A 22861-nucleotide genomic window follows, 5' to 3' on the forward strand; every position below is an offset into this window, starting at 1 on the left:
ACATAGATGGCCAACAGGTACATGAAAAGGTGCTCAGCATCACTAACTATCAAGGAAATGCAAAGCAAAACCACAATATGAAATATCATTTCATACCTGTTAGAATGGCTATTATAAAAAAGACAAGAAATAAGTATTATGCGGATGTGGAGAAAAGGAACCCTTGTACACTATTAATATGACTGTAAATTGGTGCAGCTATGATGGAAAACAGTATGGAGGTTCCTCAAAAAATTAAAAATAGAAATATCATATAATCCAGCAATTCCATTTTGTAGATATTTATCCAAAGAAAATGAAAACTGTAATTTGACAAGCTATCTGTATCCATGTATTCATGATAGCATTATTTATAATAGCCAAGATATGGAAACATCCTAAGTGTATATCAATGGATGAATGGATAAAGAAGATAGAAATGGGATACTATTTAGCCATTAAAAAAGAATGAAATCGGGACACCTGGGTGGCTCAGTGGTTAAGCATCTGCCTTTGGCTCAGGGCATGATCCCAGAGTTCTGAGATCAAGTTCTGCATTGGAACTGCAGGAGCCTGCTTCTCCTTCTCCTATGTCTCTGCCTCTCTCTCTCTCTGTGTGTGTGCGTGTGTGTGTGTGTCTCTCATGGAAAAATAAATCTTTTTTTTAAAAGAATAAAATCTTGCTGTTGAAGACCACATACATGGGGAATATGCTAAGTGACATAAGTCAGACAGAGAAAGACAAATACCATATGATCTTATTTATATGTGGAATATAAAACAACAACAAAAATCAAAACATAGATATAGAGAACATATTGGTGGTTGCCAGAGGTGGGGAGGTAGTGGGGAGGGTAGGCAAAATGGGTTAAGACAGTCAAAAAGTACAAAATTTCAGCTGTAAATTAAATAAGCCATGGGAGTGTAATATACAGCATGGTGATTATAGTTAATAATACTGTGTTATACATTTGAAAGTTGCTAAGAGAGTAGAGCTTTTCTTTGTAACTAAGTATGGAGACTAATGTTAAGTAGTCTTTTTTTTATTTAAAGAAAATTGGTTACAGGGCATTGGAAGGACTGGAAAAACAATAAGGAAAGAAAGTGATACCCTGAGATCAGAAACTACTTGTGCCTTTGGGCTGGAACCCATGAATTGCTGCTATGCTAGGAAGATGCTGAGCATCGTAGACCAGGTCTGGAACTGCAGAAAAGAGCTACTGGGGCTCCAGTGCAGATTCTGGAATCAGGAAATTACTTGAACATAGAGACACCTATCCTGTATTTTGTTCTGTGCTGTTCATTACAGATTCTCTGATGCTCAAGAGGCTTGAGGCTAAGGCATTGGGACCAGCACTGAAAAAGCTGCTTCCCTTGCTGTTATTGACCATGGCGTGACATCATCATTCTTCAGAGTGACTGGGATCTTGGACCCAAGGCCTGGAGGGAGTCAGCTTTTCTGCTGAAAGGTGAACACAGTTTTCTAGATGGCTCTGAGGCCAGTTCAGTATAGCTGCATGAAAAAGAATAGGAACACCTATTCTTTCTCTTTAAAAACATTCTTTAGAAGAACAGTATAAAAGTATGATCCTATGTACAAAATTGGCTCTTTGTATGCCAAAAAGAAAATATGTTTAGCCAGACAAGATGCTTGGCTTTGTTACCCCAAACCAGCTTCCAGTCTTGAGGAGAATGTGTTTCAAAAGTATGTCTCTCTTCTTAGAACCAGATGAAGTACAGAAAAACAGAAACACTACCTAAAATGTTTTTTATATAGAAGTACACATTAAGTCCTTTTTTGTAATTTTATTTATACTTACACTTGGAAACTATTAAAAAGCACAGGGAAAAACAAATTATCATAAATGATTTTTGGTGTGTATATCCTTCCATCTTTTTCTGACATATAGAGAAAACATCTATAGATTTCTTTTTCAAAAATATTTTACAAATAAAAATGAATTGTTTCAATTATTTTATAAATCTTTTTCTGCTTAACAAAATGTCATTAAATCAATCTCTACAATGTAATTTTTCTTTAAAAAGAAAATATTTTATTTATTTATTCGAGATACAGAGAAAGCACAACCAGGGTGGGGGATAGGGGCAGAGGGAGAGGGAAAAGCAGACTTCCCACTGAGCAGGGAGCCTGATGTGGGGCTCGATCCCAATTGGTGGGATCATGACCTGAGCCAAAGACAGACGCTTAACTGACTGAACCACCCAGGTGCCCCATACAACATAAGTTTTCAATGGCTTTTTGTAGTCTATATACAAATTCTGTCAATTTGTACCATAGTTTATTTAATCTACTTTATAGGCCAAATATTTAAATTATTTCCTGTTTTTTATTAATGCTATGATAAGTACAGACAATTTTTTTTTTTACAAAACTTCGAATATTTTTATAGGATAGATTCCCAGAGATAGAAATGCTGAGTCAAAGGGTATGAATGATTTTAAGACATTTGACACACAGTGTCAAGAATCTTCTGGAACCTTGTGAGGTTCTATCACTTAAGCAAAAAAACAAACATTCAATAACAATAGAATACACACAAAGGCCATGGAAAACACAGTTTTCATTTGTCCAAACAATTGGAAAAGTTAAATGCTATATTTCACTGATTTAAAGATGTATCTTTTTTATGTTCATATTTTAATACCTCTGAAATCAGTGGAGTTGAGCATACATGTGCTTGTCTATAGTGGTTATTCTTGTGTAATTACTAATAGTGTTGCCATTCCTTCTTAAGGGTTCTAGTTCAGGTGGTAAATAATATGATCACCTTAGTTATCTGCTAACCTTACAGAGTGGCCAGTTCTGAGTTTGGACTATGGAAGCCATTTGGAAGGAATCCTAATCCTGACCTACAGGACAAGGGATGGCTAACCTGGGGCTAGAAGGATGTGAAGGGGCTACTCTGGGGGAGTTCAAGGTAAGGAGAAAGGTCAGGTCCAGCAGAGGATCTACCCAGGCAAAGGCCTAGAGGTGGCTGAGATACCCAGGTACTGAGGCATGCAGTTGAAGTGACTGCGTTAGAGTAGGACAGTATTTTTGGCCACGGGTCCACCTTTATGCACCAATAATCTACATAGATTTGAATTTGGATTTTATGACTCTTCTGACCTAACTAGGATCAAGATTATTCACATACATAGTACACAGTGAAGGAGACACTGCAATGAACTGGTAAGTATAGATGGCTCACAAGGCTGGCAGCAATCTCCTTCAAGCCAGTATGTTGTATACAACCCCTAAAGAGAAAACCAAGTACCACTCCTCTCTATCTGCTGGGATACCTCTCAGTTTTCTGAATGGTCACAGACCAGCAGCCCTGGGAGAAATTTTAAATTCTTGAGTAAACCTCATTAAAGAAGCATGATGGAGATGTTATTTATCAATCCCAAAGGTATTCTATGTCTTTGATTTTTCTAGGATTTCTTTCATAGAGCAGGGTAGCATATCCAACACAGTGGAATGCTCATTTGCCTTCAACTCATCATGAATCTGGCACTGTTCCCAGTTCCTCCACTGATTAAGTAAATAGTTGGATTAAGTGGCTTGAACTTTTTCTGTCAGTAAAACAGGTGCAGCTCAAATTATATCCACATCACTGGCAAATAAATGAAAGATATTACCCAGGAACACAAAAAATTAACCATTCCTTATATTTGAATTCCAACTGTGCTATATTGTGCAGGAGGATCACTGACCTGGTTCTTCTGTGCTCCTGCTCATTGTACCACCTCACACAGGCATCTGCACAGATGGAGGACCTGGAGGCAAGGTCTGGCTCTTTCACTGCCCGGGTGCATGGCCTTGAGTAGATCTTGTAGCTTCTCCAAAGCTGTTTCCTCATCAGTAAAACAGGAATAATAGTAGTGAGGCAGACACTGCTCCTCGTCTACTTCCACAACCTCTCCATTCTTACCAATGGAAGCCTAGTCTTATTTGGAAAGACAATGTCCCAAATTAAGTGCTCCCCTGCCCAGGCTCCCTTCACCCAGGGGTGACCATATTGCTAGTTCCTACTAATGAGAGGTGGCCAGAAGCCTGCTGGGGTGGCTTCAAGAAGAGCTATTGCTTTCCTTATAAATAGGGCCAGACTCAGCTGGCACATGCCTTTTACTCTCTGCCCTTCCCTTTCTTCTTGCCTGGGACATAAATGCTATTCTTGAAGGAGGGGCAGCCATCTTGTGACAATGAAGTTGGAAGGCACATGCTCAGGAATGGTAGTGGAGCAGGTTCTTGAGTTCCTGATAATTAACTCCTCAAGCAGCTGTACCAGCCTTGTCTGGACTTTGTGTCACATGAGGGAAATAAAACTCTTACTTTGGCCAAACCACTTTACTTAGGTGTCCCTGAGCTATACAGATGCCTACCTCACAACTTGGCTGTGAAGACGAAATGAGACAAGGATAGAAATTGCCCATTTCACTGTCAGGGTGACTACCTGCAGGGAGATGTTCTAGTTTACCTTTGAGAGACTGGCAGATAAATGGCACAGATTGTACTGGAACCCAAAGGGCAACTCATTTCCAGCTCAGAGTAAAATCTTCATTGGAAAACTCTGATCTCCTACTTGCTGGTCCTCTGAGCCTCTAACTTCCTCTCCTTGCTTCCCCACATGCTGCACTGGCCCTACATTGAAATAAATGTATGATTCTGGAAAAAAAAATAAGACAATTAGGAGGAGAACTTGAATAGAGTGTGAATGAGGTAGGAGTTGGTTTGGGAGTCATCTGAAGCTGTGTCCCATGAGGGCACCTGTTCAGAGGTACAGACTGTAAGGAGTACTTAAATGCACCCTAGAGAGTATGCTGTCCATTGACTCAGGCTTCTAGACAGGGCATCCTGTGTGCCACTGGAAAATGCAAATTAGGCATCTTTTGGAGGGAAAAAAGATAAATGTCTTCGCATGGAAATAAGATACCCTAACTCCAATCTATCTCTGTCGAGGCTTATTACAATTGACAAAGAGAAATTGGCCTCATTCCTACCAAGGAGGACTGGACCTGGATGAAAATATGTGACGAAGACCAGCTGTGCCCTGTCCATGAGTCTCTCTCATTGACTTGTGAGAGGTGGACACAGTAGGGGAAGCCTCATCAGCTGGCCATCGCTGAATTTAGCAGCTAATGTTGCTGAAATTTTGAAACAGAAAAGTGTATAACAGAAGGAATGGTTTATGATCTAAATAGTTAAAACATTTAAAACACTGCCCAGTTTTTCTGATCCAGAAAACTGCATATAACAAATACGTGTACACACAGTCTTTGATTTATGATGGTTCAACTTAGAATTTTTCAACTTTACGATGGTGTGAAAGTGATATGCATTCCGAAGAAACGATCCTTTGAATTTTGAATTTGGATCTTTCCACAGGCTAGCAATATGCACCATCCTCTCATAATGCTGAACAGCAGCAGCAAGCGCAGCACTGAGGTCATTCATGCCATCAGGAAGGTCAACAACCCATATGCTTACAGCCATTCTGTTTGTCACTTTCAGTACAGTATTCTATGAAATAGTCAACACTTTATTATAAAATAGGCTCTATGTTAGAGGATTTTCTGCACCCGTAGCTATTGTAAGTATTCTGAGCATATTTAAGGTGAGCTAGGCTAAGCTATGATGTTTGGTAGGTTTGGGGTATTAAATGCATTTTTGACCTGATATTTTCAACTTATGACTGGTTTATTGGGATGTAACCCCATTGCAAGTAGAGGAAGGTCTGCAATTACTTTTATTTCAAACAGAAGAATATAAAAGTTTTTAAAGAGAAATTTAGTTTTGGGCATGTGGATGGCTCAGTCGGTTGAACAGCTGACTCTTGATTTCGGCTCAGGTCATAATCTAGCATACTGAGATGGAGACCTGCATTGGGCTCCATGTTCAGTGAGGAGTCTGTTGGAGGATTGTCTCCCTCCTTTCCCTCTGCCCTCAATCTCTCTCTCTCTAATAAATAAAGAAATCTTAAAAAGAGAGAAAGAAAATTAGTTTCTCAGAGTCCAAATTAAACGTTGATCAGATATTTTTAAAAATATTATTTGACATAATGCCAAAATAATAGCTGAAATGTGTGGAAAGAACACACAGGGGCACAATGATAACAGCTGGCATGGACCAGGGCTTGTGGGGCACTCTGCACTGTTCTAAGCAATTTACATGGGTTAACTCATTTAAGCCTTGCAACAGTTTATGAGGTACAATTATAATTCATATTTTACAGATGAAGTATACAGCTAATAATAAACATTTTGGCCTTTCGATTTTAAATGTAATCCTTAATAAGTACACAGTAAAACAAAGCTAAAAATGCCCGCCTATGGCCTAATTAACAAACATTTTCACTGTCTATTTTATTTTTATTTATTTTCTCCCCTTTAACCTAGAGTGTATTTCTTCTGCTTTAATAAAGCTCACAAGTAGCATTAGAGAGAGCAAGTAACAACTTGGTCACGGAGAAAATGAGGTAGGAAGCAATAGCAACTTTCCTTGGCTCTTGGGGGATTAATTGTCATGGATATTTAATTTAGGATTAATAATTGTTTTAACCAAGCCATTTAAAAATGTGCCAAACCAGCAAGGAAGAGGGAAATGAATTCGTGATCTGAAATTTGGGGAATAAAGCTTTTCTCATTAGCAAACAGCTTTCTCTTTGTAATGTGAATAAATCTAATGAGGGTCAATTATACGTTTTATTAAATTTTACAAAACCAGTGTTACTGGATCCCCCTCTGGTCCACGCTCCGCTCCCCCTGCTTTGCCTCCTGCATTTTATTCTGCAGTCTTTACGTTCTGTCTCCCTTTCTGATATTTCCCACACATTTCTTCTAATTGCTTAGGATTCTTCTGTTGGAATATCAGTGCCATTCATTTCTGATCTTTATTTCCCACTAACCTCGTGTTTTGGAGATCTCTTGGATATGATTGTCTGGAAAATCCAGGCCAAAAGCAAATCCTAGTGGTAGCTAATATGGTCTTAAGAAAAAAGCCCCTGAGTCATTTGAGGGTAGGGTAGGGAGTAGGAAGGACAGATGAGCAAGAGGGAGAATTATAAAGGCTGGGTATTCACATCAGCAAACTCTAGCTCCCTTTACCCATTCAGCCAACAGACTCTGAGCATGTTACACATTGAGCACAGCACAGCCACAAGAGAAGGGGACACAGTCCTCACCCTCCTGAAACTCAGTCTCACAGGAATTCATGGCAGGTTGATTGCCTTCAATGAAGAAGGATCTAGTAGTGATGATATATTGCCTGACTAAGCCAATCGAAGCCTCCCCTAGTTGGGTGAACTGGAGAATAGGTTAAAGGTGATCAGCAGTGACACAACCACCACATAATTTTGCCTTTTTCTTAGAAGATCTAGATTTAAAAAAATTAAAAAAATTAAAATAAAAAATAAAAAATAAAATAAAAGAAGATCTAGATAATTTTCAATGATGTTTTCTTTTGGTGGTGGGTATCTGACTTTGTCAGACCCAATACCTACACTGCCAGAGCTTCCACCACCGCTCACTTTGCTGTTGGAAATCCTGAGTCTCACTTTTGCCAAGTGAGGTACTCAGGGATCTGCACAAATTCCTTCTCCTGAATACTGTTATCTTAATTTCCATTCAGAAGGGGAGAAAACGTTGAACATGCCACTCTGTTTGGCTCCAAAAAATAGAATTAAAGGTGCCACTACATAATTTGCTTGCACTTCCACAATTATTCACCTTATTGTCTTATTAAGTGACTCTCTCTTTTGCCGGATATAATTTGAAGCATCTCAGACCCCCAGACTTCATAAATATTCTTTAGAAAGAAGCCACTGGCCCCAGTCAAGGGATTAAGTACCTTGAGCGCAATTTGGTTATTCTGAAATTCCTTTAGCATCTTTTCAATCCAGCCAATGTTTCCATCATCTCTGCTGCAATGATTTTCTTCACTATTCTGATCTTTCCTTGTATTTTGTTCTTTGGTAAATAAAAGAAAATCCTTATATCCCCTATTAGAGTTTCAATCCTGGTGTCTTTTTCCCTTCTGGAGAGTTCCTTTAGATGGACTGTGGACTAATCTGAAACAGGGATTAAAACAAAACAAAACACAGAGTATCATGCATAGGCAAAGGCCCCAGTGAGCACAAAATTGAGATCAGTAATGCCATTCTCAGCCCTTCTTCCATGCTCATGTCTCAGCTCCCCAAAACCTTTCCTGGCACCAGTATGCATTCTCTAGGATTCCCTCAGCAGTGTGGACAGATGCATTTTTGCTTCCTCGATTATGGGTCTCCATTCCTCTCAGTGACTTGGGTGGAAAAGAGCCAGATGCAGGCCCTCCTTGGTGATGAGGCACTCCATGCAGTACTTGGAAGGTAGCAGTGGAATATTGATGATTCCAGTTCCTACCAGCATCACTGCAGGAGGCTGGCCTGCCAGACTAAAAGCACTAGACTGGAAGTCAGTGGCTGGGCTTATGAAAGGAACAGGCCTTTTGCTTTTATTTCAGTGGCCGATGTGTTCTTAGCCTTTGTCTGTCCTCATCATGACTATTCTTGATGTCATAACTTTCCACTTCTTCTTCTGATTAACATCATTTTACCTGGGCATATTGAGGTGCTCAAAAATAATGGCAATGAATTATAACTTTAAACTTCAGCAGAGCAAGACTCAGATTTGTTTGATGGTTTGGGAATCAGCTCTGACTCGTGGTAGCAGGTGTGTCCTTGGGCCTTGCATCTGGCCCCCCCAAACCTCACGTGCAGTTACAGCCCTGGTGAGTTGTGAGTCCCCTTGCTCCTTTGGCCTACAGCATCCCTCCACAAGCTGTGTGCTCTCCACTTCCTTCTCTGGGGCTTCCCTTCCCTAAGATAAGGACCCATGCGTGGTATGTAAACAAGTTGTACCAGGTCTGGCTTGCTGAGGAGTGATCTCGGCATCAACCTCTGAGGTTATGGAGGCAGGTAGGGCAGAGGAAGAAATCAGCCATGATGTGGTCTCCAAGAGACCCTGAGCTGAACCTTCAGCGTGCTCTGAAGCTGTGATAGCCCTACAAGGTTGCCCAATATAGGGGGCTGGGACAGGCTTCTGTGTCCCAGCATTGACAGACTGTGGGCTCCCCCAGAAGGAAGAATGTCCTTGGATGAGGAAGTTTTCCTCTCTGGAGTTATCCCCAGGAATTCTGATAGCTGATGGCCATCTTTAGGCAGCACACCAGCACTGGGGGAATAAGCCTTCCTCTCTGCTGGGGAATCTGGGGGCATCTTAGCACCCACCATGCACAGCCCAAACACGCAGGAGAATCAATCCATGGAGGCTAGAAGCTAATGCATAAATGGAGACCCACAGAGGACAGTTCTGAGAAGCATCCTCTAAGCCCCCAAGAGTATCTCCTGGGGTCTTTAACTCCAGTCGCTCATAATGATGACCTCAATACGACAATTTTCTAGTGGTTTTTCCTTTCACACTGTCCCACTCTCCTTCACTCCTAATTTTTGGAATCACCTCCCAGAGAAATCAGCTGCACCCAAGTCCTTATTTCAGAGTCTACTTTTGGAGTGGGGAGGACCCAGGCTATAACACAGGTTCAGGATGATGTCAATAAAGACTTAGTAATAATGGTGCTTATAGTGTATGACTTTGTGAAAATGCCAAGCTGGGATCTGTCATCAGAGCAATGATTATCAACCATTCTGTTTCTCCAAACTTTCCAAAAAGCTAAAAAGGAAATGGTGATGAGAAGAGGCCAGGAATGACATTGTGAACAAGAATTAAAAGTTGAGGGGCACCTGGGTGGCTCAATCGGTTAAGTATCTGCCTTTGGCTCAGGTCATGATCCCAGGATCCTGGATCCAATCCTGCATCAGGCTCTCTGCTCAGCGGAGAGTCTGCTTCTTCTTCTCCCTCTGCCCCTCCCCACTGCTCATGCTCTCTTGAGCACTCTCTCTTAAATAAATAAATAAAATATTTTTTCAAAAAATTACAAGTTAAAGACAAATTGAACTTCATGAATATTTTGAAATTGTGTACAATGAAAGACATAATCAACAGAGCAAAAGGGCAATGCACAGAATAGGCAGAGATACTTGTCAATCATACCTCTGATAAGGGAGTAATATCCAGAATATATAGAATTCCTAAAACTTAACAACAAGAAAACCAAAGAACTTAATTAAAGGTGGGCAAGAGACTTATTCAGACATTTTACCAAAGAAGATGTATGAATAAACATCAACCACATGAAAAGATGCTCAACATCACTGATAATTAGGGAAATGCAAATCAAAACTATAATAAAATAACCCCCTAACACCATCAGGATGGCTACCATCAAGACGTTAGAAAACAACAACTGTTGGCCAGGATGTGGAGGAAAGGGGATCCTTGTACACTGCTGGTGGGAAGGTAATGGCATAGCTGCTGTGGAAAACAGTGTAGAGGTTCCTCAAAAAATTAAAAATAGAACTACCCTATGACCCAGCAATCCCACTTCTGAGCATGTATCCAAAAAAATTGAAAGCCTAGTGTATAAATGTCAAAAAGATATTTGCATATTCATGTTTGTAGCAGCGTTATTCACAATAGCCAAAAGGTAGAAACAGCCCAAATGTCCATTGATGGAAGAACAAATAAACAAAACATGGTATATACACACAATGGAATATTATTCAGCCTTAAAAAGAAAGGACATTCTGGAATATGCCACAGTATGGATGAATCTTATGGACATCATAATAAGTGAAATAAGCTAGTCATAAGAAGACAAATATTATTTGGTTCCACTTTATAAAGTGCTTAGAGTAGTCAAAATCATAGTGACAGAAAGTAGAATGGTGGTTGCAAGGGGCTGGGAGAGGAGGGGAATGGAGTGTTACTGTTTAATGGGTACAGAGTCTTGGTTTCATAAAATGAAAAAAGTTACGGAGATGGATGGTGGTGGTGGTTACACAACAATATCTAATACTACTGAACTTGGACGTAGTCAAATATTAAGATGGTAAAGTTTATGTTATGTGTATTTCACCACAACAAAAGAATTGGGAAAAAAATTAAGAGTTGAGAAACCAGAGGAGGCAGAGGAAGTGAAAATCCAAAATTGGCTCAGGTTCAAATTGCATCCTACTTATTAGGATTCCTCATGGGCAGCTAATCTCTGTGAGCCTCAAAGGCACCACATCTGTAAAGTGGGAGCAATGACAGAGACCCCCTGATAGTGTTGCTTGAGGGTCATGTGAGTGAATAGTCTACCTCCCACTGTGCTTCCTATGGTTTGCCACTTTCAAGCCATGAGATTCTGGGCAAGCCTTTCACCTCTGTGAACCTCAGTTTTCTTACCTGCAAAGTGGAGCTAGTAGAGAGTATTTCTGTAACCTGAGCATTCATTGAGCCCTCAGAGAAATAGGGTTTCATGGTAAGCAGAAGTGAACATACGGATCAAAAAGCCACTTCTCAGTGATCAGCTATGAAAGCGGTTCCTGTCAAAATGTTCATGTCCACACTTGCAATGTAAATACAATGCAGGGCAATTGCAAAGAGAAATCCTGACACCTGTGAATATGTAGGTTTTCACAAAGCTGATAAATGTGAAGTTGGAGAATCACTAGAGTCACATGCAAGCTCAGCAAAACCAAAACATCTTGCAGAGTTAAACCAGTTAAAAAACGAGAGAAAGAATGATGACACTGGGTGTTGGCAAATTGAATTTAAATAAAAAAAAAAAAAGAAATGAATGATGACAAGCTCTGAAGAAAAACCTAGCACTCGATTCATCCTTTGTTCTGTCTTTTTTTTTATTTTCATTTTTATTGAAGTTCAAGTTGCCACCATATAGCATAACACCCAAGTGCTCATTCCACATCCTTAGTTCTTCCTAAGAACTGGTCATCATTTGTTCATTTGTTCATCCAACAAATATTTATTGCATGGTTTCCAGCTCTGGGCAATACAGCAGACCAGTGTTGCATTAAAAATACAATTTTATAAAGTATGAGGTAAAGCATATTCTTAAAACGTTGTGTTTCACTTTTGAAGTTTAAAAAGATGCTGTTCTAATTTTTTTCACTACTCGAAATGACATTTTAGTTCCTACTTTAAGTAAGCTTACTTAAAAAGCCCTTAAAAAGGGCTTAAAGAGGGCTTTTTGAGATGCAGGTTACCCTGCTTCTGTTCTTTATAACTCTGAGTGTTTTACAGAATCAGATGACATTAGGTACCTGTTAACACTTCATGTTTTCTAACTGACATGACACGGAAAAGTGGCTTCCCCTGGGGACTTGGTTCTGTAGTATGGTGTGGCTTAGAGAAAAGAGCCCCTCCCCTGCCTTAAACTATTATTTCTATTATTTTAGGTGTAGAAAGATCTGAAGTTACAGCATATCAGCATCATTGCTCTGTAGGAACCACCACTCCTGTTATATTGATTTATTTTCCTTTTTATCCCTTATCACCTCTTCTATTCCCTTCTTTCCCTAGACATCCACTTCAATGTGTTTGATAAAAGCCCCTGGATAAGTTGTTTCTTTGTAGAACATAGTGTTATTTTGTGTTTTAATTTGCGTATATGGCATTGGAACTTGCTCTGTTTCTTTCTTTTTTCACTCAACTCTGTGTCTTAAGGTATGTCCACACGGCTGTACAGCTAGTGTGTTGGTAACTGCTGTAGAGCATATCCTCTGGTGTGTCCATAATACATTGTTATCCGTTGTGTTCAAGGACAGGTCCCTGCATTGCTTCCAGCTCTATAACACAGATGTGAATATCCTTATAAACGTCCACTTACAATCCACATATGATCAGGTCTTTAGGATATTATTTAGGAGAGAAGCCATGGGTCCTAGGGCATATGCCAGATAGGTTACCTGCATGACCATCTCAGTCTCCCCTTCCACTAGCAGCACACAAAATTTTCTGTTTTCTCACAATATCATCAACCCTCATTGTTAATTACTTTTCTATTTTTCCTCTATTCTTTTGGGTGTAATATGTTGTGTCCACTGTTTTAATTGCATTTATCTGATTGCATTAATATGAGTTTGAGAAACTCACCTGTGAATGGACTATACATATCTTTTGCCTGTTCTTGAATAAATAATTCTTTCTCTTTTTAAATCATTGTGACTATATTTTTCCAAATTAATACCTGTTTATATTGGTTTACCAAACAGAAATATTTTCACTTAATACAATTAGATCTATTGTTCTTTGTTTGCCTTACAGTTGTCCATCTCTTGGTTATGAAGATCTTCTCATACATTTTCCCTTATTAGTTTTATCATCCTTCCTTTCACATTTAAAACTTTAGTCAATCTGGAGTCTTCCATTTCAGGGTATGAGGAAAGGCTGTAGTCTGACTGCCTTGCATATACTTTATTTATTTATTCTTAAAGACTTAATTTATTTATTCATGAGAGACACAGAGAGAGAGAGAGGCAGAGACATAGGCTGAGGAAGAAGCAGGCTTCATGCAGGGACCCCGATGTGGGACTCAATCCTGGGACTGGGATCCCTGGGTGGCGCAGCGGTTTGGCGCCTGCCTTTGGCCCAGGGCGTGATCCTGGAGACCCGGGATCGAATCCCACGTCGGGCTCCCGGTGCATGGAGCCTGCTTCTCGCTCTGCCTCTCTCTCTCTCTCTCTCTCTCTCTGTGACTATCATGAATAAATAAATAAAATCTTTAAAAAAAAAAAAATCCTGGGACTGAGGCGTTCTTGCACATACTTTATTACTGGATTTTAAACTCCAGTTTCTTATCACAATGAACTAAATGATCCATCCTTACACTATGGTTTTGTGATACCACCTTCATCATTGTACCAATTTACCATATAAAGAAATCCCTAGGGGAGCCTGGGTAGCTCAGCTGGTTAAGAATCTGCCTTCAGCTCAGGTCATGATCTCAGAGTCCTGGGATGGAGCCCAACATTGGGCTTCTTGGTCAGTGGGGTGTCTGCTTCTCCTTCTTTCTCTGCCCCTCCCTCCTGTTCATGCTCTCTCTCTCTCTCTCTCAAATAAATAAATAAAATCTCAAAAAAAAAAAAAAGGATGACTCTAGTTCTATGCCTTCTACTTGTTCTTTTGGTCTATTGTATGTTTTTGACCTCTCGTATTTCATCTTTAAAAAATCTTTGGGGTTGCATATTCTGTTTCTTAATATAATATTTTGTGTAACATAAAAATCATATTTTAAAAGCCATATATTTAAGTTCCAAGGCAATTTAACTTATACATAAAGAGCATGGTCTCTGCGGTCATACAGAACACAGTTCCAATCCTGCCTCTACGACTCAACCTCCATGTGACATTGTTTTAGCAATTTCCTATTGCTGCCATAACAAATTACCACAAGCTTAGTAGCTTAAAGCAACACAAATTCATTATGTTACAGTGCTGGAGGTCATATGTCTAAAATCGGTTGACAGGATGGTATTCTCCCTGGCGGCTCTAGGGAAGAATCCATTTTCTTGCCTTTCTAGCTTCTAAAGGCCACCTGTATACTCCTTGACTCGTGGCCTTACATTATTCTGGCCTCTGCTTCACTTGTCACATCTCCTTTTCTCACTCTCCTGCCTCTTTTCCTTATAAGAACTATCAGGATAATCCAGGATAATCTCCCCTTTCTAGGTCCTCAACTTAATCATACCTGCCATGTCCCTTTTACCTTTCAGGGTATCCATTCACAGGTTCTGGGGATTAGGACAGGAAGATCTTTGGGGGGCCCAGTATACTGCCTGTCATATCTTAGGTAACGTAACCTCCTTGAGTGTCAGTTTCCTTATCTCTAAAATAGGAATGCAATGGTAAGTCAATAGTGTTTGCTTGGCACAGTGCTGGGAACATAGTGGGTGCTTAATAAATGGTAACTGTTTTTATCCTCATTATGGTCCAGCGCACCATGTCCTGCAGTTGGAGAAATTCCGAGTAGATGCGGCATTTGTAAAAGAAATGTTGAATTACTGAAAATAGTCGTAACAGATCATTTTATTAGTATTTCAGTATTAAACCAAGTGTCCTATCAAAGCCCAGGGTTTGTCTGGTTGTTATTCTAATTGTCATCCCAGTAAGTAGAGTCATAGAGATTTACTATGTATTTGAAACACATGACCTCTGATGTTCCCTGAATTCTCTGAATTCATAGGAAACCAAGATTTTATCATCAACTCTCTTTTACTGGCATTGCATGGTTTCAGTAAAGAAAATCACAGAGGACTGAAAGAGTCTGGTGTTCATAAATCAAGGTCTGTGTGTGAGAGATCTCAGGGGACTTAATTTGGCAGAGAAGTTCCCTGAATCAAGGCATATTACAATTTGTGCCTAATGAGATTAAGTAGATCAAGAAAGAGGGAGATCGTGTCATCCTTTGCAAGGCTGTACATTTCCAGAGCTGAGGCCATCAACAGGAGGAGTTTGGATGTTAAGAGCAGGATGAGAGCACAATGAGGGGAGGAGGGAATGACCATGCACAGGCCATCACACAGCCAGCACCAAGAGCATTGCAGTCACAGAACATCTCATTCTAGTGTGAATCTCAAGATTTTGGAATTCCAAGAATTTTGTTTTTGTTAGATTGCCTGTGCTTGAATCTGATACTCACTAGCTGTGGCATTGGGTGATGTTCTTATCTCTCTGTGCCTCAGTGCCTTCTGTTCCCCAAATGGTGAGACTATCACCCACATCACTAGTACCTATATAGATTAAATGAGTTCATCTATTCAAAGTCCTCAGCCTCTCACTCGGCCACAGTTAGCTGTTAGTATTGCGGTGGTTGGTTGTTTCTAAAATGAACTGGTATTTTCCGAGGCTCTCAGGGTTTGAGTAGATTCATGCATCATCTTGTTCTTGAGTAGGGACAGATAATCTGGGCTCCCTGTCTAAAGCTGCTGCTTCCACTGTGGAAGTTACGGTAATCTAGAGGACAGCAAGAGATCGGGAAACAACAAGGCTACTACTTCCTCATGGTATTGTGATTGCAAAAGAGTCCAGGTTGTAGGTCTTTTAAAATGTGGAGCTCCACTAGTCCCTGCAGTCAAATTCACCTTGGACTCTGTAGATTTAGAGCGAACTTGGCAGACATGAAAGATTAACAGTGTATTAGTTGTGGTAGGCTCACTGCTGAAACAAACATTTCCATGGCTTAATACAATTGAAGGTTATTTCTTTGCTAAGTCAAGTCCAGAATGGGTGTTCCTGCTGGGTGGGAATCTCCCCTCCAGGTGATGATCAGGGAGGGACCCACGCTCATAACATCTGGAGCTCTGGAAACAATGCTATCACTTCTACTGCTGTTCATGGGCTGCAGCATTCTCAGGGATATTTATGAACTGCAAGGGAATCTGGGAAATACGGTCCCACTATCGTTTGCAAGGAGAAGAGGACGAGAGATTTGATGACTAACTACTTGGTTTTGCTGCAGGAAACGACATTTCTTTAGAAGACTGAATATAAACTCAGACCAAATATTATCTGCCATCTTCCTCTCAGGTAAGACCCCACCATCGTCATCACTCCTCAGATTCAGCGAACTTCTCAGCCAGGAATAACGAAAGTCTGCCATCCACCCAAGATCACATGTGCCCTTATGAACCACCAAAGATTTGGAATTAATGGAATCTTTTGTTTTTTGATGGCAGGGAGAATGGTGCAGTGAAGGGAAGAACAGGAAGCAGAGGATATTAAGGTAACAAAAATGGGAAGGTAAGAGGAATAAATGTTTTGAAATTTAAAGAATAATTCTTATAATGGAAGCATGTAAGCATACAGAAAAGTTGAAAAAAATAGCCATTTTTAAACATTTAAAGAGGTAAAATCACACTTCATTAAGGAATAAAAGGGAAATAACCATAATAATACCACCCTTAGTACAGTATATTCTTTCTAATCTTTTTTTTTTTTCTTGACCATAAGTTTCCACACAGAACTGTAAAGAAGAGAAATGGTTATAATCAGAGTTTGGTGGTGTGTCCTTACAGTGGGGAGCGATGGATTGTTCCATCTGGTTTTTCCCAGAATCCCCTATGTTCCTCACTCTGGGGGTATTTCACACTTTTCTAATTCTCCAGCAGAAATGAGTGGGGTGGGAGGTGAGGAGTGTGAAGAAAGAGGAAGCATAACCCCAATCAGTTATATGTTCAGTTTGTTAGCAGCTCTGGTGGAAAGATTCCATGCAGGAGCAAACAGAAGTGCTTTCTCAAAATGAAGTTAACAAGTGTCTCCAGCACATGCTGGGTGTTGAACCTGTACTGGTTGCTAGGCTAGTTTAGCTCTGGTGGTGAGGGCCAGCCAATCAGCTGCAAGATGGTGGGGGTGCATCCCTGCCCATGCTCCTCCTGTGGGGGATTACCTAGTCCCCCAGAGAGCCCCAGCAGATTGTGCCTTGGTTGCCCCCAGCTGCTCACCAGTGCACTCTTCACGCCGCTTCCTTCCCTGCCTTTTTTCTGGGGTGGCCAGAGAATGCACTAGCAGACTTGCCTCCAATCAGAGCGTACAGTTTCTAAGGCTGGCTGCTGTGCTGTGAAGCCCTGGCTGTGTTCGTGCAAGCCCTGCTTTGCATGGGCTGCTCCAGTCAATGACCATCATGAGGACTCCAAAGCAGGTCATTCCCAGGAGAACTGGGACTCCCCTGATGCTGGCTTTGCTACCCTTCCTAGCCTGGCAGGCAGTCAAAGGCTTTCCCTCTCAGATTCACCTTTGTCTGGCGGTGTGCCAATTCTCCTGGCCTCATCTGGCTCCGTCCCCATTGTGCCTCACATACATGTTTCCCCTAATAAAATCCTGCATGTTTCATCCCACCTTGGCACCTTCTCCTCAGAAAATCCAGACTAACACACTTTCCCCTCTTCCCTATTTATGTTTCCTAGAATCACCTTCTCAAAGAAACGACCTGCACTGGAATCTTGCTGTCAGCGTTTATTTCTAGGCTTCACCTGGGATGTCAACCAAGATGCCAGATGTGGATGGAAAGGGAACGTGATGGCCTGAATGATGGTATAGACTAAAATCAGAAGAATATCTGTGAAAACAACCACTTGTGCCCTACTTCCCTGGTCACTGGGCAAGGCATGTAAGGCTTCAAGGGGAACACAGAGGGCAGGACAGAAAAACTGCACACACCACTTGCACTCATCCCTCCTGGGGCTGAATCTGGTCACAGGGCCACACAGTGATCTGTGATGGGCCATGCAAGGGGGCCCTGCTGACAGTGTGGCTACTCCTCCTTACTCAGCCTTTCAAGATCTGTTCAAATCCCTGCAAGGTCAAGGTTCTGGAGCAGGATGTAGAGAGATAGAGTCCTTTGACAAGTCTGTGCCGATATAAATTAATCAAAATCGACCCAAATTTAACTTTATATCATAATTATTACTGTCTGCCCCCAGGCAAAGTAAAGTGTGTAAAACTCATCCCCTGGACATAGCCCACCCCTGGAACCATGGCCCCTTCTTTCCCTTCCAAATTCCCTCCAGAGTTCCAGCTGCCCAGAGCTGGAACTATTATGATTATGATGCCCACCCCCCTCGCCCCAGGCATTGACTCACCAACCCAAGTTCCTCTTCCTCGCCTTAAAACACACCTGTCCCATTCCCCAAGGCTCTGCACACTAACAATGTGACAGGTTAGTTTAACATAAAGACGTTCATGTTGGTTAAGGTTTAACCGTGGCAGCAACCAGGTGGACACACTGACATCTAACCAGAACCTGTTCACACCTTATCCAGAGGATGGAATGGTCATTTGCCTGGTGACTGCCACCGAATCTTAGATTCCACGTGACAATCACATATTACCTACCTTAGGCTTTTCTTCCAAAACAGATAGCAGAAGTCAGGCATCAGTGAGTTGCTCCACAGACGAATCTTACAACTCAGCAAGCAGAGATCCTTGTAAGCTCTGTGGTCTGTTTTCCTTCAGACCATGTTCTTTGGAATCCTTTTCTTGGTCATGTTCAGGAAAGAAGCAACTACGTTCCTTTATTCCACACTGAACTGTTGACAGTACCTGTCCCTAGGGAGTGAGCTTATAGACCAGGGGACAGTGAAAGGGTAATGCCAACCAAGGTATTCTATTTCTATAGAGTTTGAAGTTTTCATATCAAACATATCAAATTTTGGTAACTTTAAAAAATAATGTGCTTTATGATGAGCCATTTGCCTTACCCTGTGGTATGGACCAAGTATCTGTCCTATCTCTTCTTGGGAGTGTCTCTCCATCTTCGGTAACTGATCCCATCCCGAGGGCCTCCTTCTCTCTCGGGGATGCATTTGGATCCTTCCTGCTCTCTGCTTTCTCTAACATGATACGCACTGTCTGTCATCCTTAGTTTCTAACTGCCCCATAAGTCAGCTGTTCTGATTTATTCAAAGCCCTAATTTTAAGTAAAATGGGAATGGAGACCACATTTATTTATCTGCAGTGCCTCAGCTTAGTGCCTGATGTAGTTGATCCCAAACCCCCAATGTTCTTGAGTGATGGCTGAACCTTCATATTCAGGAACTCCTCATAACCACTGAGTTGTCTTAATAAGGCAGCCACTGGGGGGCAGGGATGGGGGTGTGGGTGGGGACAAGCCATCAATTCCTCTACAGGCTTCACCTGGGATGTCAACCAAGATGCCAGATGTGGATGGAAAGGGAACGTGATGGCCTGAATGATGGTATAGACTAAAATCAGAAGAATATCTGTGAAAACAACCACTTGTGCCCTACTTCCCTGGTCACTGGGCAAGGCATGTTAGGCTTCAAGGAGAAATTACTGACCAGAATCTCAGACTTCGGAATAGAAACTTCAGAAACTAAAAACAAAACACAGCCGAGTTTTGTGTTTGTGTTTTTGACAATAGTATTTGCTGGGCTGTGTCAGCCAAATGGACGCTCAGAAATGGCTTTCCTGATCTTTTATTAGTTCATATTATCTGGTATTTAACTCTTGAAGTGATTTTCACACCTCTGAGCCCCCAGTTACTTTTTGCCGACATTGCTGTGTGTTGTGAGAGACGGGACTGCCTCACGGCATGGCACCAGTAGACATATCGAAGTCCCACCTTGGTCCTGCGAGTCCTGGCTCTGTGACTCTAACTCACTGAGCCTCAGCATTCTTATCTGGTAAATGGGTATTAATAATGATAGCTTCCTGGGCAGCCCCGGTGGCGCAGCGGTTTAGTGCTGCCTGCAGCCTGGGGTATGATCCTGGAGACCCAGGATCGAGTCCCACGTTGGGCTCCCTGCATGGAACCTGCTTCTCCCTCTGCCTGTGTCTCTGCCTCTCTCTCTCTCTCTGAATAAATAAATAAAAATATATATATTTTTTTTAAATTTTTATTTATTTATGATAGTTACAGAGAGAGAGGCAGAGACACAGGCAGAGGGAGAAGCAGGCTCCATGCACCGGGAGCCCGACGTGGGATTCGATCCCGGGTCTCCAGGATCGCGCCCTGGGCCAAAGGCAGGCGCCAAACCGCTGCGCCACCCAGGGATCCCTAAATAAAAATATTTAATAATGATAGCTTCCTCTAGGGTTGTTTTAGGAACTAAATGGCATAATCTGTCTTTTTAGAAATAATGGTATACCTAGGACACATAGTAAGTATTCATTAAGTGGTAACCACTGTTATCACCCCTTCTCTTCCTCCTCCTCCTCCTCATCAAAAGTTTATCAAAGAGGCCAGAAGGACCCAGGATGTAGGCTCAGAAAGTCTCTTTCAAGCCAAATAATAATAAAACTAGTAGAGTTCATTCTTCTAGGACCTCATGTTCTGTTCTTTGCAGAACTGGGAGGTTGGCAGACTAGAGCACAGGAGCGAGTAGGGTGAAGGCAGAGAGAAAATGAAGCCTGCTGATGGTAGGTTGGTAGTTCAGAAGCAGCAATGCCAGCAGAGGGGAAACAAGAATTATCAGGAGTCCTGATGCCAGTTCTCTGCTGACATAATTAATGAGGCTGTTGTGCCAAAAATGAAGTATGTTGTTAATATACATACCTGTTGGGTGCACAAGGGAAATGCAAATAAAAGCTTTGCCAGAAGGGGAGTGAGGTCAAATCAGCTCCAAAGGGAGACCAACACTCTCTGTAAGACAATAATGTACAGATAACAAACGACAACAACAACAACAACGAAAACAAGGGGGGGAAAAGGGTAAAAAGTTGATTTCAAACACAGGACCAATCGCTACAAAATATTTAGTGGGCTTTTAACATTCTTATTTCATCATTTTACTTCTGTCTTCAAGTTGTTCAATGTTTGTCCAGTGGGTCAAGCTCACCTGACAATGACAGCTAAAATTCCCTTGGAATTTTAGGATTTTAATATACATTCCATAGGCTATATAAGAGAAAACTTTAGAGATTAGTTTTCTTTTCATTTTGAAGAGCTCTGGTTGCTGAGAGAAAGCAATCTTGAGCCCATATAAAATCTTTGTGACTTCTGTGCCTGACATTCTAATCATAAAAACAAAATGATTATCAGTTTGCCATAGTGTTCTCGAAGATGAATTCAGTTTCCTTTCAAAAATGTTCTCTTCAATCGCGTGGGAGAGACAGGGACCTGGGATCTGGCCCCTGCGCTGACTCTGCGGGCCCTGTCGCCCCCAGGCAGGAGACGGAGCTGGAGCTCCGGGGTGCCCCTGCCGGGACCAGAGCCTCGGCCCCTGGAGCAGGTGCGTCGGCCCCAGCTGCGAGCACCCGCAGGGGCCCTGAACCTGGGCGCGCAGGTCGGATGGCGGGGCGGGGCGGGGGGCCCAGGAGGACGTCCCCCTTCCTTGACGCATCTGGCTCCTCACCTAGCTCTTATCCACGTCCCTTCCCCCTTCCGGCGGTTTCTGGGCCTGGTGGTGGCCCTGAGAGAACGCTTGGGAATGGAGAGGCCGTTGTAGGTGGCAGAAGGCGGGAAGGGTTGTTTTTTCTTTACAGTTAATTTATTTGTCCTTTTCATTCCACCCCCTGCCGGGCGTTTGGTGTCAGCAAGAAACACAGTCCTCGGAGCAGGTGGTCGGGCCTCGACCGGCCACAGCCGCGCACACAAGCGGGGGCGGGGGCGCGGGGGGCGCGGGGGGCGCGGGGGCGCGGGGGCCGCGGGGGCGCGGGGTAGCGGGGCGGGGGGGGCGCGGGGCGGGGGCGCGGGGGGCGCGGGGCGGGGGCGCGCGCATTGTTTCCGCGTCCCTCGGGTCCCGGCGTGCGTCCGGGGCGGGCGCGCTCCCAGGCCCGCCGGAGGGGCGCTGCTCGGCCTCGGCCCGGGGGAGCAGGTGCTGTCGCCGCGCTGGGTCCGGAGGAGGGAGTGAGTGAGTGAGGCAGGGAGGTTAAGCCTACCGGCGGGCGGGCCTCGCACCAGCGTGGCTTCTGGAACCTGCATCTTACCCGCTCCCTACTTGTTTTTGTTTTTTTTTTAATTTTTATTTATTTATGAGAGTCACAGAGAGAGAGAGAGAGAGAGAGAGAGAGGCAGAGACACAGGCAGAGGGAGAAGCAGGCTCCATGCACCGGGAGCCCGACGTGGGATTCGATCCCGGGTCTCCAGGATCGCGCCCTGGGCCAAAGGCAGGCGCCAAACCGCTGCGCCACCCAGGGATCCACGCTCCCTACTTGTTGAACGCGGGAGCCCTCAGACTCCTGTTTGAACGTCGTGGGTGAAGGGACCCTTGTCTCTTGCCTGCGCCTAAAACACCATTTAGTTCATCTGAACCCTGGGGCTGCTCCCTCAGGCCCAGAAGGCCTCGAAGTAATGGACTTTGGCTGGGCCACGTGGAATCTCTTGACGCTTGATCAATAAAGGCCACCGGTCATTTTAAACTGACTGGTAGCGTCTTTTATTCTAATTGTGATAATATTCGTAGTTTAACGAATTTGGTTCTCGGTTCCCCATTTATTATTTTCCTCTTAGTGATGCACAGTATTGGGAAAATATAGGAAAACC

At 42.6% G+C, this 22861-nt stretch overlaps 2 long non-coding RNA genes across 5 annotated transcripts in view; one reads left to right on the top strand and one right to left on the bottom strand.

Annotated features, from left to right (window-relative positions):
- LOC112668826 (uncharacterized) overlaps positions 1-21993 on the bottom strand; it is a 29217-nt gene extending 7224 nt beyond the window's left edge. Inside the window, exons 1-6 of one of the 4 annotated variants that reach the window (XR_003141904.3) lie at positions 21732-21993; positions 20933-21019; positions 18751-18975; positions 7829-8048; positions 4461-4648; positions 3697-3830 (exon numbers count right to left, since the gene is read on the bottom strand). This is a non-coding gene — a long non-coding RNA (uncharacterized LOC112668826). Of the gene's footprint in view, positions 1-3696; positions 3930-4460; positions 4649-7828; positions 8049-18750; positions 18976-20932; positions 21020-21731 lie in introns of all 4 variants that reach the window. The other 3 variants (XR_003141905.3, XR_003141903.3, XR_003141906.3) reach the window with 3 other exon arrangements.
- On the top strand, positions 1293-19489 carry LOC112668827 (uncharacterized). The gene is made up of 3 exons (XR_003141907.2): positions 1293-1448; positions 16596-16642; positions 17823-19489. It is a non-coding gene; the product is annotated as an uncharacterized LOC112668827 (long non-coding RNA).
- Positions 21994-22861: the final 868 nt, after the last annotated feature.

Source organism: Canis lupus, chromosome 23 (assembly GCF_003254725.2).
Source record: "Canis lupus dingo isolate Sandy chromosome 23, ASM325472v2, whole genome shotgun sequence".
In the NCBI taxonomy this organism is placed as follows: Eukaryota; Metazoa; Chordata; class Mammalia; order Carnivora; family Canidae; genus Canis; species Canis lupus.